The sequence below is a fragment of the Trichosurus vulpecula genome, chromosome 8 (genome assembly GCF_011100635.1).
Source record: "Trichosurus vulpecula isolate mTriVul1 chromosome 8, mTriVul1.pri, whole genome shotgun sequence".
Classification (NCBI taxonomy): domain Eukaryota; kingdom Metazoa; phylum Chordata; class Mammalia; order Diprotodontia; family Phalangeridae; genus Trichosurus; species Trichosurus vulpecula.
In genome coordinates, this window is record NC_050580.1 from 70,939,823 (window position 1) to 70,959,659 (window position 19,837).

Genomic DNA, 19,837 nt, shown 5'->3' on the forward strand with positions numbered 1-19,837 from the left:
AGGAAACCTCAGAAGGACTGTATGCTTGCCTCAGGGACTAAAGTCATTCTGTAAGAGCTCCCATCCTGCTGTAGCCAGGGGAGGTGACAAGCCCTGGTCAAAACCAGCTGATTTTATTAGGACAACAGGCTCTGCCAACCATGAAAGAAGAGAAAGGAAGCAACATATAGAAGCCCATTTGGAACTGGTGCAAAAAAATTCCTTGGGGTTGATAGTAGCAATGGGCCTGTAGCCCTAAAACCTAGAACCAAGGTTCTTGGGATCTCAAGCTATTGGGACATGATAGAAGATTATATCTGAGATATAAAATAGCCATCTCTGGAAGCATAAACATTAGTCCAGAAGGAGAGAGCAAGGGCTCCAAGGGTAAAGAAAGCGGTAACAGGAAAGCAGGCCAAAAATAGGCCTGTTAGAGTAACTTCAGATAATCTAGGAAGTATGTTTAGGTTGGAACTAGTCCAGGAGTACAAGTAACAGCCTGCAGGGTCCTCCAAGACATAGCTGAAATACATATATAAGGCAATCTGGCTGGAGAATATTCTTGGAATGTGCTACATGAAAGGCACATTCTAGGCCTTCAGGGCTTAGATATTGGATATATTTGTGTTTACCTTTGGAGGGAGTACATGTTCTCTATCCACACACCTTCCTATCTCGTGCCACACTTGTCATGTCCTCTAGTAGCTCCACCAAAAGAAGTTAACTGACTTGTCTAGGGTCACATAGCTAGTAAGTGTCTGGGGGCAAATTTGAACTCAAGTCTTCCTGATTCCACCATCCAGCTGCCTAGTAGCATCCCTAAAAGGCCATTGGTGTTTAAAACATAAAGATATGAAGATAAATGAAACAACACACATTCTTAAAAAGCTTATATTCTACTGGGTGGAGGAGGGAAACGTCTTGAAGCTGAAGCAGAATCTGAAGGTGAAGCAAATGGTGATTCTGGAATGAAGGCCAATCAGAGTCAGAGTTTAGCATGTAAAGAAAATCCCAATGATATAGGACACTAAACCGGTATAGGAGACCAATAGTAGCTCTTACTTCAGGACAGCCTCGTGAAACAGCTAAGAAAATTGGGGTGGTGAAAGAAGGAGTGCCAGGATTGGGTGGCCCCAGGAAGCTGCCATGAGAAGGTCCTAAAGTTCTCAGCATGAACGATAGAGTATGGAAGGGAGGAAAGAAACAAAGTAATGGAATCCCTTGCCAAAAGATCTTTGACTAGAGTCATAGATCCAGGAGATGCTGTCTCCTGTCCTTCTATGTTTAGTAGCAAATGCTCCCTAAATAGATAGGGACATGGTAAGTATTCCCTCTCCATCACTAAAAGGTAAAAGCAAAACAAGGCACGATTCACATATAGTGGGTTTATTGAAGGATATGGCCCAGCTGGAGAGTGAGCTCAGGGAACATGAAAAGCTCCTTCCTGGGTTATTGGATACGCTTTTCTGAGTCTGGAAAGTTCCTGGTCCTCCAGCAGCCTTTGTCATGCCAGTACAAGCACCAGCATTCATCTGGGGGTTGCAGGAAAAATCTGCAGCAGTGTAATCTGTGAAGCTGGATTTGCTCTGTTGGTGTAAGGAATAGTGACGATATGCTCTAGGAGTATGTGGAAAAGAAGACAAAGATGGTGAGCAGGGCACCTAGTTACTCTCTCTCCCCCGGGCCCTTCACCCTAGTGTGAGTGGTTCCATTATTTGCTGTCTCACCCTTCAGGCATAACTTTTCCCCTGGTCAATGCCTTTGGCTCTACTCCCTGAAGGAATAAGCTTTTTTTTCCCCTTAAAAAAAACAACAACCGAACTTGTGGAGGGATAGAACAATAGAAAAGGGGAAAACTGCTAGAAGCAAAGCCTTGTTTACCAGATTCAAGCTTCCCCAGTCTGCTGGGATCACTTAACATCTGAGATAGTCTGATTCACTGATTCTTCTCTGCTTTGGGGAGGCTACAAAGACATGAAGATGTAAAATCTCTTCTCTAGGTTCGAACCCCAAATATTGGGAATTTTCCTTAGGAGTTAAAGAATTGACCTCTTTCTGGCAAATAAATATTACATTTTAAAAATCTATTTCTCTCTTCTGTGCCATTTACCAGTCATAGCCTTCTTTGAGCAAATGAAACACATACAGATCAGTAATTCAATAGTTAACCATAGTTTTATCTTATTACTTACTCAGATACTAGGTGACCAAAGATGTAAAATAAAGTTTAAAGAAATAAAGATAAACTTCAGAACAAATACAAGCTCTCCTATCAAGGAAGAGAGGAAATGGAATTATCATCTTGGATCTGCCCAGTCACTTCTCTTGGCCCTCCAGTGTGGTACTTGGCCTCAGCAGCTCTGTTCCTATGCCCAGGGTGCCATGGTGATGGCTCACCATGCTTTCTATAGGTCTCAGTTTCTTGTTACTTGACTCAATCTCCTTGAGGCTGTTGCTAAGGCTCATTTTCGATTGCAACAGCAAACGCAGTAGCTGCCCAGGCATTAGGGATTGCCATAGTAATGGCAGCTCGGGAAGTTTCTTTGGGCTAATGTCCTGATGCCCTCTCAAAATCTCCTGATCAGCTGCCTCTCAAGAGGCTTCTCCACCCCCTCAGGAAATGAAAGAGACCCAGTTCTCCATAGATTTAAGTAATGAGCATCGGAGAATTTCTGTCTGCCAATGTCTTGTTACATTTATATATAGAAAAAAAGCTGTATCTCTTCCATTACTTATCAGCAGTTATCTCACTCCCCCGCCTCTCCTTTTTTTCTCACTTTTCAATCAGTCTTGAAGATTTAGGTGTGCTAATTGGCCAGGACATATGTGACTAAGTTCACCAGCCTGTTCTGAACTCATTATCAGTCTTTGGGGTAACTCAGCCTTGACATACATACAAGCCCCTCGGTGACCTTAGATGAAGGTGATTTATCTCAGGGAAGGCCTATAACAGGCAGTTCTTTGTAATTAGCCTGCAGAAGAGACCTGTGATTTTGGGGAGGCAGCTGTTATCTCAGGGTGGGCAACAAGCCCAGTTCAGGTACTAATAATTATTCTGGGAATGACTTTGGAAGAAGCTACTGTTATCCTAGAAGGGTCAGGGGAGATGAGGAAGTGTATACAGTCTGACTTCTTGCCAAAGCTACCAAAAAATTGTTCAACTTATAGCATGCAAATGATGAGGTTATAAGTGGCAATGCCTCAAAGAAAACTATTAACTCAGCATGACAGCAAAAAAGATTACAATAAACCATACTTAATACAAATGAGGATTTTTTTCCTGCTTAGGCAAGGAATCTCCCAAAATGGAAGCCAAGCTTGAAGTTAGGGTACTAGGCTTGAAGTCAGGAAAACCTGGGTTCAAATCCAGCCTTATACATATGCTAGCTATGTGACCCTGTGTAAATCATTTAATCTCCCTATGCCTCTGTTTCCTAATATGGAAAATGTTAGCCCTTTCTCTAAGGTCCTAAGGTCTCTAAGGTATGGATCATGAAGTGTGTCGCCATAGTCTCACTGTCCAAAGAAAAGTCCATCCAGAACACAAATGAAGGAAAAGAAATTAGTTTTTTTGAAAGGCAAATTACAAGTGACAGATTGTCCATGAGATGAGGACCTATCAAAAGAAGCCAAATACTTCACTCCAGAGGATTTTCCTTCTAATATATAGTTAGATGTCAGTTTTGGAAGGGAGAAGGGTATGCTCCCCATCACCGTTGGTCTTCATTTATTTGTTGTTGATTAGTCATGTCCAACTCTTTGTGACCCCATCTGGGGTTTTCTTGGCAAAGCTACTGGAATAGTTTGCCATTTCCTTCTCCAGTTGTTTTTACAGATGAGGAAACTGAAGCAAACAAGGTTAAGTGATTTGCCCATGGCCACACAGCTAGTAGGTATCTGAGGCCAATTGAACTAAGGCCCTCCCGTCTCCAGGGCCAGCACTCTATCCACCACACAGTGATGGCCGAATTATTTTTCAGTTGTGTTCTGGAGGGGATTTCTCCCTCTGATATAAGTTGACTAGATGATCGCTGAGGTCTTTCAACTGAGTTTCTATGATTCCACAGGATTAGGATCGTGTACTGGGGGAACCTGGGAGGAGTTAGAGAAAGAACCTCACCCTTAGCCTTTCTCACTGACAGCAGTTTCCTAGAATCTCTATGTGCAATGCTGGAGAGCCAGAGTTGTACACTAGGACCCTGATGTACTCTTTGGGGAGTTGTGAGCTGGGGACTGCGGTAGGAGAGCTGTGGGAAGTGGCAGCTGGGGGTGGCTGTGGGGGGTTTGGGGGGGTGTGTTATGAGAAGAAGTTGGTCTGGCAGGAGCTGGTAGTTAGCTTCCTCTCTTCAGCCTATCAGGAAACTCTCACTTTAAGTATCAAGTCAGAGACAGGAGGAGAATGAGACAAAAGCAATTAAGTAGCAACTCTGGACAGATTTCAGGTCCTACAAAAGACAGAGCCTGTTCCTTATTGAGCACATTAAAAAGGGCAAAATTTTAATTAAACAGTGTCTGCTATGTGAAGGGAAAGAGGGTAAGAGCTAAGGTGCAGGGAAGCTAACCCCAGCCAGCTGCTGGTTGCAGAACCTCAGGGTTTTGTTTTACCACTTCTTCTCTTAGAGGGGAAGAGAAGCTTGGTGCCTGACACAGCATTCTATAGGAGCATAGGAAGAAAGGCAACCTACATTCCCAGGGTTGGGGTTCAGTTGCAAGTATGTTCTGAAAGACTATAAGGACTGAATAAACTACAGGTGTGCCATTAAGAATTTACTAAGGGGATGGGTTCAGAGAAACTCTGTATGAAGTAATTAATACAGAGTAAAGGGTGCAGGACCAGGAGAATAATTTGTACATTTTATATTTATACAATTGATAGTAACAATTTGTAAAGAAAAACAACTTTGAAATACTTAAAAACTGGGAGCGACAAAATGACCAACTATGATAACAGAGGAATGACGAAGCCAGTTCCTGATAAAGGTCATAGACATAGAATGAGACATTCATTTTTGGATTTGCTAAGTTGGGAATTTAGGGAAACTAGGTGGTGCAGTGTGTAGAGCGCTGGGCCTGGGGTCAGGATGACTTGAGTTCAAATCTTCTCTGAGACACTTACTAGCTCTGTGACCAAGTCACTTAATCTGTTTGCCTCAGTTTCCTCATCTGTAAAATGAGCTGGGGAAGAAAATGGTAAACCACTCCAGCATCTTTGCCAGGAAAATCCCAAATGGGGTCACGAGGAGTCAGATACAACTATAATGACTGAATAACAACAAAAATGTAGTAATTTGTTTTGTCTGACCATGCATATTTATTCTGAAGTTTTCTTTTTTTTCTTTTAAATAGGTAGAAAGGAGAGGAAAATAAAAGCCTTTTAATTGAAAAAGAAAAAAAAAAGAACTTGTTTTGACATTAAGACTCACCTACAGATACTTCTAGAATTGCACATGTTAATTTATTGCAAAAAAGACAATCCTTTGAACCAATTTAAGTGGCATAAGAAAAACACCACTGTCAATGAAGGAAGATGTAGCCAGTTCTAATTCAGTTTCAAACTTTTCCAGGGAAAAACCAAGTATAATAAAGCTGGCCATCAACAAGGCAGAGACACCCCATGAGCGTGCCTCCATTTTGGGGTGAATTATAATGCCCTAACCCATTTCCCTGTGTTCCCGGTCCCTTTGTGCTTCCCCACCTCCTAGGCACTCTCTTCTCTGGACAAAACCAAAAGAGCTCAGAGAACACCCAGTGGAGATCAGTGGTACAAGACTAAATCTGGTCGCTGCCGGTTAATAGGCCATAGAAGCAGATTCTGAGTTCAGACTCTTACAGTGAGTCCCTCTCAGCAGAGGGTGCAGTGAAATGCTGGGGCTCTGGGCTTACTCTAGAGCTGCCATGTCACCCACTCACTCTCTGTCCCTTGCTGACTCTGTCTTCTATATCACACATGGAAACCTCTCTACCACTTGTGCTTCCTTTTTGAAAGGAATATAAATGTTTTATTGACTGATACCTTTTGTTTTGATGTCACAATTATTTTGGGATATAACCCCTCTCTGCCTTCAACCCCTCTGAATTGAAGACTCAGAAATAAGCAAAACTCAGAAGAATCTACAAAAAACAAAGGATGCAAAGATGCCTTCTAATAATGTACACACCATTCTGCCCCCTATAGCCCTCCCCATCTGCACAAGAAAGGAGGAATAGAATTGAGACCAAGATTACTGTTAGACTTCCTTTTAGTTTTCTTTCTTATTTATTGTTCTTTATTTTTGCATTGGGGCATCTAGGTGCTGCAGTGGATAAAGTGTGAGGTCTGGAATTAGGAAGAATTGAGTTCAAATTTGGCCTCAGATACTTATTAGGCTGTCTGACCCTGGGCAAGTCACTTCACCTCGTTTGCCTCAGTTTCCTCATCTGTAAAATGAGCTGGAGAAGGAAATAGCAAACGACTCCGGTGTCTCTGCCAAGACAGCCCCAAGAATGGAGAAAGAAAGACTGAACTATAGCCCAGAGTGAAGATTTTTTCAACCTGGCAGCTGTCTCTCAGGAAATTGCAACCACCTCTGGTGATTTCTGTGCCTCCTTTTTCAAGGAGTCTTTAGATAAGAAGTGAATAATAACAGGATAAGTAATGTATTGACCTTGCCTGAAAATAAATAACCCTCTGATGTTTCACCTAAGAAAAAAGATCAGAAGGAAATACATTTATTAAATGCCTACTATGTGCCAGGCACTGTGCTAAGCACTTTACAAATATTATGTCATTTAATCCCCACAACAACCCTAGGAGATTGGTGCTACATTATCTACATTTTGCAGTTGAGAAAACTGAAGCAGATGGAGGTTAAGTGACTTGCCCAGGGTGAAACAGCTAGTAAAGTATCTGGGGCCAGAGTTGAACTCAGGCCTTCTTGACTATGGGCCCCATGCTCTATTCATTGTACCACCCAGTTATGCTATGCAAGACAGTGTTCCCCTTAAGTGTTTCATGTTTTAATTATTTGTTAATGTGTGTGAGTCTTTTGTGTTTTGAGCATTTCTTTTGTTATAGAAGAAATAATAGCTGTCCTATACCTGATATTTACTTTGTTCATTGAATATCTTTCTAAAGAAAATCTGTTAATCCTTTTTAGAGGAGATCTTAGATATAAGCTATATCCAAGCTTTGTGTGAGAGATTTTTCACCCAGAGTTCTACCCTGGGGTGGAGGTATATAAGCCAGAAAGTTTGAGGGGAAAAAAACCTGATCCTTTCCCTTTAGGGTAAAACTATGCAAGACTGAACTTGAGGCCACTTGAACCTAGATTCAGCTCCTCTTTTTGGAGCCTCTCTTCCCCCTTGGCTTTAATCAACATCTTCAAAGGTGAGTTCAAATGCCACCTTCAAAGGCTTTTTCTGCTTTTCCCCAGCTATTATTGCTTTACCACAAGATTAACTTGTTTTTTATTTTGTGAATATTTGTATATACCCATGTATGTAATTGTTAATTCTCCAGACAGCATGTAAGCTCTTTGAAGGCAAGGAGTGTTTAATTCTTGTCTTTTTATCCCCAGCACCTTGCACAGCACCTGACACATAGAAGGTGCTCAATGAATGCTTGAGAATTGATCTTTTAGACTGCGGAAGTTCGTTGTCAGGGACTCTAGTTTCTGAATAGTGCTCGGAAAACCATCAGGGAATACATGTGACTCCTATGTGCTCTTTCATCTTCTCTTCATTCCTGGCAGGACTGAGAGCGAGACATCCGGGCAGAGCACAATGCAGGTCCGCCCTGCTGCCTTCTGGTCTGCCTTCTGAACACAACAAGGGTGAACAGACAAAAAGGGGCCCCTAGTTGTCCCTTCTTTACATGATAATGCAAAGGGGCAGTTCCTGGGAAAAGAGTCTATCCTCCTGAGTCCTAGCCAGCCAATCATCTTGGGAGCAGCCCCAATCAATAGAAACCAATAATGACTACAATTCCCGGAAAGCTATCTGGAGTTGTCAATTGTTCTCTTAACAAAGTGTTAATGCATATGTCCATGCTATACAGAGAGGAGAGATATGATCAACCTGATGGCAAAGGCAGGAATCCCTATGATTCACACTCTTTACAACAGATCATGGGAAAATCAATGCTGCTTCCAAACCAGAGGCTGACATTGCTAGAGTACAAAGCTGGGCCCTGGTGAACAGATGAGAAAACACACCTTCCTCCTTTCTTTGTAGAGGTGGGGAACTATGAGTGTGGACCATTTACACTATCAAACACAGTTGATGTATTAGATAGTTTTGCTAAACTGCTATCCCCCCCCACCCCTTCTTTATTCTTTGCTACAAGAGATGGCTTACTGAACAGGGGATATTGTTAAGAACGGTGGTTCTATAGAAAAGATAATGCAATTTTTTTTGTAAGAAGAAATTGTTAGGTTCAACTAAAGTGATATCATCTGTAGAATTGTTCAAGAAGAGGTAGCATTGTTTGTCACTCTGCAAGACAATATTAATACAAGCTACCACCTTTCTTATTAAGAAATGCAACCCAGTATTTGACAGAAGGTGCAGAAAAAATGACAGAGTCGGGATGAACCCGGAATATGTTGTTGAAGATAACACCTGTGTGGAAGAGAAGGAGATCCAGGCAGAGCTCTCACCTGGAGGAGGGAGATGGATGGTCCCTTGGAGCAGAAGGGCAGATAGGAGTGGGGAAGGGGACTAGCCAAAGTCACAATCAAGAAGGAGGATCTGGAATGAGTGATGCAGATGGAGTTCTCATCACCAGCAGTGAAATGGAGTTTGTAGGAACATATGGGCAATAGGGTAGAGGCTCTTATTATCCTTACCAAGTAAGGCTTACATGGGCTTACCTTTTTTTCTGAGAGAGAGAGACAGAAAAAGAGAGAGGAAGGAAGGAAGGGAGGGAGGAAGGAAGGAAAGAAAGAAAGAAAAAGAAAAGAGGGAGGTAGGGAGGAAGGAAGGAAGGAAGCAAGGAAGGAAAGAAGGAAGGAAAAAGGAAGGCAGGGAGGGAGGGAGAAAAGAAATGCTTCAACCCCTTTTCTATGACTAGTCAATAACTTTTTGCTTGAAAAGAAAACTCTTGAGGGATACAGACAGAGATGAGACACCCATTTTTACCCAGATATGAAGCTGAATCTTGGATAATTATATACTCCTTTACATGTGATTCAGGAAGCTCGCTTAATTGTGCAATCCAGTAAAAAGTTTGAATTGCGTGAGTAGGTACTTCTGCAACATAGAACAGGGAGTGGAAGAAGAGTGACTTCTAAAATAAAATAGGAAAGTAGGGGATTTTGAAGATAAACGAGATTTTTCATCATTAGCAGGTCATTGAACCCCCAAGTTGCAAAGGACTTGAGATCAACAGAAGAACATCGGTAGTTCTAGTCCTGCCTTGAGGTGAGGGCTCAGCCTGAACACAGTGTTTATTATTGCAAACCGATAGCCCACTTTCTCATTGTGTGGCCTCTGCTCTTGACTAAGAATGAACCAGATAAAGAAATCTGGACCCCCTTTGTGCCACAGGGCTTTTAACCAATTAAAACCCAGTTTGTCAAGGTAAACACTATCCTCACTGCCCTTGATTATTCTAAAAGGTTCTTTGTGACCGCAGATGCTTACATCAGGGCCTGGGGACAGTGATGAAGCTTTCCTTAGCAGAAAATTGATATCCAGGGAACAGAGGCTGGCTGCAGTCCAAAAGGAATAATTTTCTATTGTCTGGGCTCTGGATTAATTATGTTCCTATCTGTGGAGTTGGTGTTTATTTCACAGATCACAAAGCCCTGAAATGGTCAAACACCATTAAAAAAAACCGTCCTCTGCTTTTTGTGTTTAACAGAGATGTAGAACACCAACATACTGACAGATGCTTTAATAATCATATTAATAGTGTTTTATAACACTTGAAGGTTTGCGAAGTGTCTAGTATATGTGATTTTATTTGGTCCTCCTCTGAGAGAGGTGCTACTTTCTTATGGAGCTATTAAGGATTTTTTACCTAAGGACGTTGGGAGAAGAAATATATTTATCAGGAGAAAAATGTAAGAGACAGCTTTTCAGCATTCAATTCAATAGACTTTTATTGAGTGTCTTTTGTATACAATACAATGAGTTAGGAACTGAGGAATACAGTCAAATTCAATATTTTAAAATTAAATATTTTACTAGAACACTGGAGATCCTTACAAACAAATATATTTGTTATTTTCATTATATTATTTAATTTGAGTGAATAAAGCATCATAATACATTTTCAGTTACTCTAATCTCCATCAGGATATTCTGCCCATTCATTTATTTATTCATTTTTATATCATCCGTAGTTAGTGTGCATTCCATTCCTCTGTATACTTTTTTCTTTTTTTGTTTTGTATTATTTCATAAAGACCTTTCCAGATTTATCTGCATTCCTCATACATGTTAGTCTCTTGGTGATCTCATTATAGCATTCTATTGCATTTATGTACCACAATTATTTAACCATTCCCCTACTGTTGAACATGTAGGTTACTTCCAGTTTTGATTTGATTTTCCCTCCATCCTTTGAATATATCTGTAAGAGGATGGGAGTAATTGTTTTTAATTACATTTCCAGGCTATATTCCCAACAATAGAATATTTGAATCCAAGCATATTATAATTAAAAAAAAACTTTCACTATGTACTGCCAGATTTTTCTGCAAAAGGCATCTTCAAGTTTCCAATTCCACCAATGATGAATAAGTGGACCTATTTCTCCACAACCTAGTCAGCATTGGATTTCATTGCTTTTAATTGTATTTGTTGATTCAATGGATGTGAGGTGATACCTCAATATACCTTGTTTCTTTATATGCTTTCCTCCTTCTCCCTCATCTTTTCCCCTCCTCTCCCTCTTTTTTCTTTCCTTTTCTTCCTTCTCCTTCTCCTCCTTCTTCCTGGCTGGAAATGCAGCAGCCACTTTCAGATCCAATTCCATAGCTGCTCAGAGTGGAAGCTTTGAACCTGGTGTGTTTCCAACTTGGGCTCATTTGTCTCTTCTATAACAGCCTTGTGGCCCCTCAACCCCAAGGGCTCACCAAATTGGTGATGTACTTAGTGCAGACCGCCACTTGGCTTTAGCCTCCCCAGTAATAGAGATTACAAGCATTCACTACCATTCTGGGTGGTCCTCTTAACTTCTGTGACACTATGTCCCCATGCATCTCAGACTACTCCTTCTCTGTCTTCTTCACTGGTTCCTCTCCCTCTTCCCATTCTCTACATGTGGATGTTACCCAAGACCCTATCCTTGGCCCCCCTCTTCTCCCTCTATTCCTCCTCTCTCATCAAGGTCACTTGTTCCCATAGCTTCAAATATCACCTCCAAGAAGATAATTCTCAGTTGAATATCTTTAGTCCTGGCTTCTCTGAGCACCAGATATACCTTTCCAATTGCCTTCTGGGTACCTTCACTTGGATGTCTCATTAATTGGAACCTCAAACTCTATGTGGCAGGCCAGTGTAGTCTAGTGGAATGAGCACCAGAAGTTTAACAATCTGCTCTCCCGGGGGAAAAAATGTACATTAACATTTTTCTCTATCCCTTCTTAAGTCTAGACAAACAACAAAACAATAAATTGGGTTGTAATTTGCACGTTCATTGATTTCTGAGGTGTAAGTGCTCCCAGGCAATTTAACAATGGGCTGATGAGAACTGGTATGAACTGGCTCTAGCACAGCCCTGAAATGAGCGCTGGATTTTCATTCAGAAGACCTGGTCTTTGTTTTGTGACTCTAGGGAGCATACTCAAGCTCTTTAGGCCTCTATTTTCTAATCCATAAAATGAGAAGACTGGACTGTACCAGGGGTTCTTAATCTTTTTTGTGTGTTGTGGACCTCTCTGAGAATCTGATGAAGTCTATGTACCCCTTCTTAGAATAATGTTTTAAATGCATAAAAGAAAATGCATAAGATTACGCAGGAAACCAGTGGGAAGCATATAAAGAAGCAAGGTATGTTGAGGTACCACCTCACATCCATTGAATCAACAAATATAATTAAAAGCAATGAAATCCAGCGCTGACTAGCTTGTGGAGAAATAGGTCCACTTATTCATCATTGGTGGAATTGAAAACTTGTAGATGCCTTTTGCAGAAAAATCTGGCAGTACATAGTAAGGGTTTTTTTTTAATTATCATATGCTTGGATTCCCTAGGTAGCTGTAAACAAGATGAATTTATATATACAGTACATGCAAGTATGATTATATTTACATTTTTAAGATTAATTTGAGCTATTAACATTTTCTTCATCACATTTTAAGTCTAGACAAACAATGAAAGAATAAATCAGGCTGTGATTGGCATGTTCACTGATATACACACACATATATCTATGTGTATCTATCTATCTCTATCTATCCGGGTTAGGAACCCCTGGACTTTACAATTTCTTACAATTATAAATCCTAGCAAATCTTTGCCTGATGAAATCCCTCCCATTAAGACTCAGTTCATTTCCTAGCTCTTCAAGCAGCGTTTTTTCTCTGTTGTCCCCAGCCAGAACTACTATTTTCTTCCCTTAGACGTTGCTATGTACTTTGTATCTCTCTCTGTTCTCTATTGTGTCATGATTATTTGTGTCGGGGTCATTACCCTTACTGGGATGTAAACTCCCTAAGGGCAGGATTAAGTCTTACTTATTCAACTTTGCACTCCAGCAGCCACCTGTAGTTGGTGATTAATAAAGCTTTGTTGATTTTGTTTTGGAATCCACAGTTTCTGCCTTCAAGGGGTTTTCAGTCTGTTTAGGGGGAATAAAGAAGAGAGGGAGCAGGGTAAAGTAGATAAATACCTGGCCTTCAACTGGAATCAGGCTTCAAGCCCCACCTCTGACAGCAACTGTCTGCCTGACCCCGCTAAGTCACTTAACCTCTCGGTGTCCCCCAGGCAAGTGTTTGAAATAACTGGTTGAATGAATGAATGAATGAAGCATTTATTAAGTGCTTAGTATATGCAAAACACTGTGCTGAGGAGACAGCAAAGAAGACAGTCTTAGAAAGGTATTTCTAGAACACAGAGAAGCCAGAGCCAGAGAGTTTGAACTGAGAATTATCCGCATGGAGGTGATAGTTGAAGCAGACTTCCAAAGAGAGGAGGAATAGAGGGAGAAGAGAGAGCTAAGGACAAGGTCTTGGGTGATGCCCAGGCGTAGAGGATGGGAAGAGGAAGAGGAACCAGTGAAGGAGACAGAGGTGTGGTCTGAGATGATAAATTTCAGAGAAGTGCAGATCTGCTTTGCTAGAGGAAGCACCTCACCTGGAGCTCCCAGAACTAAGGAAATCATAGGTCTGTGGTTGTTGTTGTTTTTAAGCAATATGAAAACAACACAATATGCAAGTACTAGCCCACTCAAAAATATCAGAACAATGCTAAGAGTTCAAAGGTGAACTATGCTCAAAGAGCTATAAAACTGTGCTTACCCTCTGATCCACAATGCCACTACTAAGTCTATATCCCCAAGAGTTCCAAGAAAAAGGAAAAGGACCTATAAGTACAAAAATATTTGTAACAGCTCTTTCTGTGGTGACAAAGAATTAGAAATTGAGGGGATTTCCCTCAATTGGGGAATGGTTGAACAAGTTGTGGCATATAATGGTGACAGAGTACTATTGTATCACAAGAAATGATGAGCAAAATGGTTTCAGAAAAACCTGGGAAGACTTATATGAACTGATACAAAATGAAATGAGCAGAACCGGAAGACCACTGCACACAGTAACAGCAATATTGTACAATAATCAAATACGAATGCCTTAGCTATTCTGTTCAATACAATGATTTGAGACAATTCTGAAGGATTTATGATGAAAAATTGCTATCCAATCTGAAGTCTGGAGTCTGAATGCAGATCAAAGCATACTTTTTTTTTACTTTATTTGTTCTTTTTTGGTATGTGTTTCTTTTGCAACATGGCTAATATGGAAATATATTTTGCATGACTTCACATTTATAATCTATATAAAATTGCTTGCCTTTTCAAGGAGGGGGAAGGAGAAGGAGGAAGAGAATTTGGAATTCAAAATTTTTGTTTAAAAAGGAATGATAAAAATGTACATGTATTGAGAAATATTTAATGAAATTAATAATATTTTGGGGGGAAAGAGTTCAAAAGGACACCTGAGAAGAGAAGTCTGGGCTCCTCTCTTAAATGAAGAGGAATCTTACCTCAGACTCTTGTCTGTCATCCAAAAGGCTAACAGCATCCTCTAAACATGACTTGTCTTTTCACATTGAAAAGAGCTAGAGAGAAGGCTCGAGAGGGGCAAGAATGGAGGGAAGGGTTGTGTTGGGAAGCAGAGAGTGGAGTTTTCTTTGGTGAAGGCAGAGAGACTTGGGAGCAAGAACAGTAAGAATGAAAGGTTGGCTTGGGCATCCAGAAAACAGGATAAACAGCAAAATTAGATGATCAGTAGGAACTCAGAAAAAGCAGGGCCAAGGTTCATTCACATTCAGTGAACACCAGGAATAGTTTTTGTTGTTCGGCTTTCCCCCATGTCTGTTGCTTTACCCCTGCTTGTTCCTTTGTTGTTGTGGGCCATAGAGAGAAAAACCCCTTGGCAGAGCAGGTGGGGGCGGGGAGAGAAAGTAGAAACAAAGGCATGTGTGTATGAAGAGCAGAAGCTGTGCCCACTATGTAAAGGCAACCTGGTGAAGTTTGCTGGTCTGCACTTAGTCCATGTATCGGGGAAGCAGCTTTTGAGGCTCCTTCTGTCCACCTGCTGGACAATCAACTGTGGAGATGTTGATTTTCTGACTCTAGCAGGTACGCCTTTAGAATTGGGGCTCTTAACCTGGGGTGGAATTACAAACCCCTAGATTTCAGGGGGTCTGTGAAATGGAAAAAAATTTACATCTTTATGTTCACCAACCTCTACTTGAAATTTATCACTTCCTTCAATTATTTAAAAACATCTTTCTAAGAAAAGGTCAACAGGCTTCACCAGAATGCCAAAAGGGTCTTTGACATAAAAAAGTTAAGAATTCCTGCTTTATTAAACCTCAGAGGGCTTCAGACTTGTTTTAGGGACACAAGGGGTGGAAGGAGGGAGGAGGGAAACCCTCTGTGAGGAGGAATGGGTGGTAACTGGGAGACAGATAGAACAATGTATGTAGGTCTCTGGAAGAAAGAGAGGACTGCCACTCCTTCAGAGACCAAGAAGTAGGCCTGGTGATAGTGGAAGGGAAGGCTAAGGAGCTGACAACATATGCTCCTATGAGGGAATTCTAGAAACAATTACTCCTTCCCACTAAACTGGGTACATGAGCCGTCATCTAGAGCAGTGATTCTCATGCTTTTTGGTCTCAGGATCTCTTTTACACTCTTAAAAATCATTGAAGAACATCCTTTCTGCCACCAAGAACTTTTGTTATTTGGGTTCTATCTATTGATATTCACTGTATTAGAAATTAAAACGTTTTAGTGTTACTATGAAAATAGTTTTGACCTTGAGGATCCCTTGGAAGGATATCAGGGACTCAAGGATCCTGGGCCCACATTTTGAGAACCACCAGCCTAAACAATCACCTCATCCCTGGTGTGACAGAGGGAACAAAAGAGAATCGAAATCAATAGACTCCGATTTCTGGGCCCCTGTGTACCTGGCATTGTGCTAGCTGCTTTAGGCTGGTATGTTTTCCAGGCCTCCAAACTGGAAGGGAGTTCACTGGTCATCTAAGCCAGAGGTGTCAAATAGCTGCAACATCCATGATTGGGGCCTGAGCCAGATTAAGATGTAATTAGGGAATATCTAATGAAATAAATAAAGATATAATAATAGATAATATTATATTTTAAAACAGTCAACATGTGGCCCACAAGGATCCCTGTCTATGGATTAGTGCCCTTCCTTTTCTATTTTTGAGTTTGGCACCATTGATCTAGTCCAACTCATCCCCAAGCAGGGATCCCCTTTGTGCTCTTTCAGACAAGTAGTCATCCAGCTTTGGCTTGAAAAATACTAATGAACAGGAACCCACTACCTCCAGAGCCAGCTGGTTGGATCCACTTAGTGTTAGCTCTCATTACTAGGAATCTATTCCTTATATAGAGCTGAAATCTACCTCCTTTTATCTTCTATCCTTGTTTTTCCCTCCAGAATCAAGCAAAGCCATCTATCTGATAATTCTTCAAATAACTGAAAACCACTCTCTTGTCCTCCTAAGCCTTTTCTTTCCAGGCTAAGCATCCCAAGCTCACACGATCACAGGAACTATGACAGATTCATAGATTTTAAAGCTGTGTCATCACATCCAAATCCTTCGTTTTGCAGTTGAGGAAACTAAGGCCCTGAAAAGAAAACTGACTTGTCCAAGGCCACAAACATCAGAAGTAGCCAAAACAAAATTTGAACCCAGGTCCTCTGATGACCAATTCCGTGCTTTACACTGCCTGACACTGCCTCCCCATCCTAGTTTCCTATTAAATATCCCATATTCCTATTATCCTATTATGGACATGCTCCAGTTCGTTATTGTTTGTTCTAAAAACATTACTCCCTCTCTTACTCATAATGACATAATATTCCAGGGAAGCATGCCTGGTTTACAAAATTGTTTCGTATCCTTCCTAGATGGTGTACCTAGAACAAGTGGACCTTGGTGCCTGGGCTATCTAAGCTTTGTGTTCCCGAAAGCCAAGCTTTTAATAGCACGACATGACTGTGGAATTAACAATGTATTAATATTAATTCAACTCTACTAAGAGAAGAGCAGCAGAGTTGCATCATTAAGTAACACTGGACCAGCAGTCAAAGATCCTGTGGTCTCTAACTCTGTCAGTAACTATGTACATTAACTTCCTGGGGTCTTTCCATCTTTGTACAGCCGCTTCCTCATCTGTAAAGTGAAGAATGTGGACTCCAAGTCTGTCAGAGTCATTTTCTAGGATTTTGTTCTTTCGATAATATTATCACAACACTTATAAACACTTAGGTTTGATCAGGCACCTTCCCTGTGGGAGGGTGTTGGAGTTTGGTTTCAGCAAAGTTAAAGGTGAAGACGAAAAGTCAGACCTTTTAGGTGTAAATGAAGCTTTCCGCACCTTGGTGAGGAGTCTGGGATTTGAGTAAGTAATTCAGTTGCATATGAAAAAGCCAACAGAGACAATGAATGTGCCTCTTGGGCACAGACTGCCTCCACACCTCTCCCTCACACCTCTGTAGAGTTTTTCTTGGGAAGTGATTTACCTGCAAGTCAGGGAAGGGAACACGAGAGGCTTCGGTCAATCAGTCAACCACATTTATTAAGCACTAATGATGTACCAGGCACCTTGCCAAGTACTGGGGATACAAAAAGAGGCAAAAGGCAGTCCCTGCACTCAAGGAATTTATAATTAATCAGGAAGACAACATGCAATCCAGGACTAAAGGTATCTGTCCTTTCCGAAAAAAAAAAAAAGCTGATAGTAGTTTTCCGGCTGAAAAGAAAAAGACCAGTACCACCCAGCTGAGCCAGAGGCCAGAAGCAGAAGCGACTGTAGCTATCTATCGGGAATAAGTAGCTGATCCTATGGGCACCTAACTTGTCAGTGCCAGTCCTATAGGGGAGTGGCCCAGAAGGGATTAATCATTAATCTTCAATTGTTATAAATTATGCCTTAATCTAACCCCGGCCTAAATGGTAAACAATCTTCAGTTTACCCTACCTTTTCTTAGAGTCAAAAGCTATGGAATTCATATAGGAAAAAGAGAATGGGCTTCAGTCTCTCTCTCAAGAACTTCAGGACTTCAGGGTAGTCGTTAGAGGTGGCTTTCTTACCACTTTTAATTTTCTCACCCTCGTTAACTAGTGCTCAGCTTTCCTTAACTCCTCAATCTCTCTCTCAAGTGAGGAAGAAATTGGCTTTCTATTCCATACATCTTACTAAAAGCCTGAAGAGGAAAACATTACATCTACCCCTTGCTTTACATTCTTGTGCCAACAGGTGAGCTTGGGAAAGTTTATGTTCCAATTTTAAGAGTATTTTCCTTCCTTGAAGTCAATGGTTAGTGTGATGTCCGTATTTGCATCAAATACTTAATTTTCTTCACTAATCTGTTTCTTGGAAGTTCTATTGCCTTCATAGAGCAAGTCACCCCTTGAAAGGGCTCTTCAGGACTCTGCTCACGGACATTCTCAGAATCTCTATTTTAAAGCATGTTCAAACAGAGCATTCAAGGGTAAAAATGGAAAAACTACAGAAGGAAAACATGGAAAAGATTTGCAAAAGCTATTACAACAAACTCCCCATCAAGGATAGTGGAATCAACCCAAGAGCAGGTCAAAACTGCCTTGTTGACTACATCAGGACTGAGTCAATCAACAGTCCCTGCATTTCCACATGGGTCGTAACATTGTGGTCCCTGAGGTGCCTGTCTAGAAAACAGATACGATAGTAAAGAGAATAAATATGGGAAAAGTTGATGGATTGAACCGAGTACATAGTAGAGCTGTGCTAGAGGCCATATAATTGTGAGGGCATTGAGGGACTGAATTACAAGTTATTTAAAAAAGGAAAATTCTAAATGAATAGGAAAAAAATCTCAAACCTCATTAAAGAAGATGACTGAATGTTAACAGTTACAGAACTACATGCGTGCATATATATTGTATGTGTATATATAAACACACACATGTGTGTGCGTGTATGTAAACATTTTATGAGAATCATTTATATACAAACTGGCTTCAATGACAATATGATAGGGAACAAGTAGACTTTTAAAAAGGATATTTCTCAACAGACCATATGTTTACCATCTCACGAATGGCTGAGAGATATAGAGAATAGAAGAAACTATTGTGTTTATTGTTTGTTGATTTAAAAAAAAATAATTTCATTTGGAAAATCCAAAATGCCACCTTATAGACTCATTTATAACAAGGTATCTTTCATCCATATAGTAAGATCATTCAGAAGATATGACTACCAAACAAACCTTGTTCAATGACCTTTGGATGGTAGACTTTAGATGATGAATAAACCAGGGAGACGATAGATATGGCTTGCCTAAGAGGCTGAAGCTGCCCTCAGGAGTTCTGAACAGCAAGAAGCTAAGCTGGCCAAGTGTCTGCTCGAAGCTTAGCATTACTACCGACTAGGAGGACCACCACATTGAGTAAGGAAAGGGGAACTCCTCCACTTGGGAAAACAAAGCAGGTCAAAGGTTCCATGCTGACCAGAGCAGGCCATGGCCTATGAGCAGCTTCTGAACTTCCAGCCTGTGACCAACAGAGAGACACAGTTTTTTGCTTTTGTTTTTAGAAAGGGGGTGGAATTGATGGAGTCTGAATGCAGATTAAAACATATGTTTTTTACTTTATTTTCCTTGTTGGGATTTTTTTGGTCTCTGTTTTCTTTCACAATATGGCTAATATGGAAAAAAAGTTTTGCATGACTGCACATATCTAATCTATATCAAATTGTTTGCCTTCTCAAAAAGGGGGGGGGAGGGAGATATTTTTCTTTAAAATTTTTATTCATTTTGAACTTAAATACAAAAAGACCAAAAAAGGAACACTTCTATGTATGTATAACATAAAAAGAGGATTCAATATAAAACCATGAATTTTTTCTGTCTATAGCTGACAATATTCTCATTGGCATCTACCCTTGAGCAAATGAGATAATATATGCGTTGGGTATAATACAGTTTTATCTTGATAACAACTTTTAAAGACCAGGTGACTGACAATGTAAAATTCTGAAAAGACAAAAATAAGCTTTGGAATGGTTAACCACTTTCCTCGGGAAGGAGAGGAGAGAGGGGAAAGGGGGGAAGCTTCACCACCATTATTTTTGGAAAATAATTCAGCTAGATTCTTTTATTATCAGCTCCATGTGCCTTCCATAAAG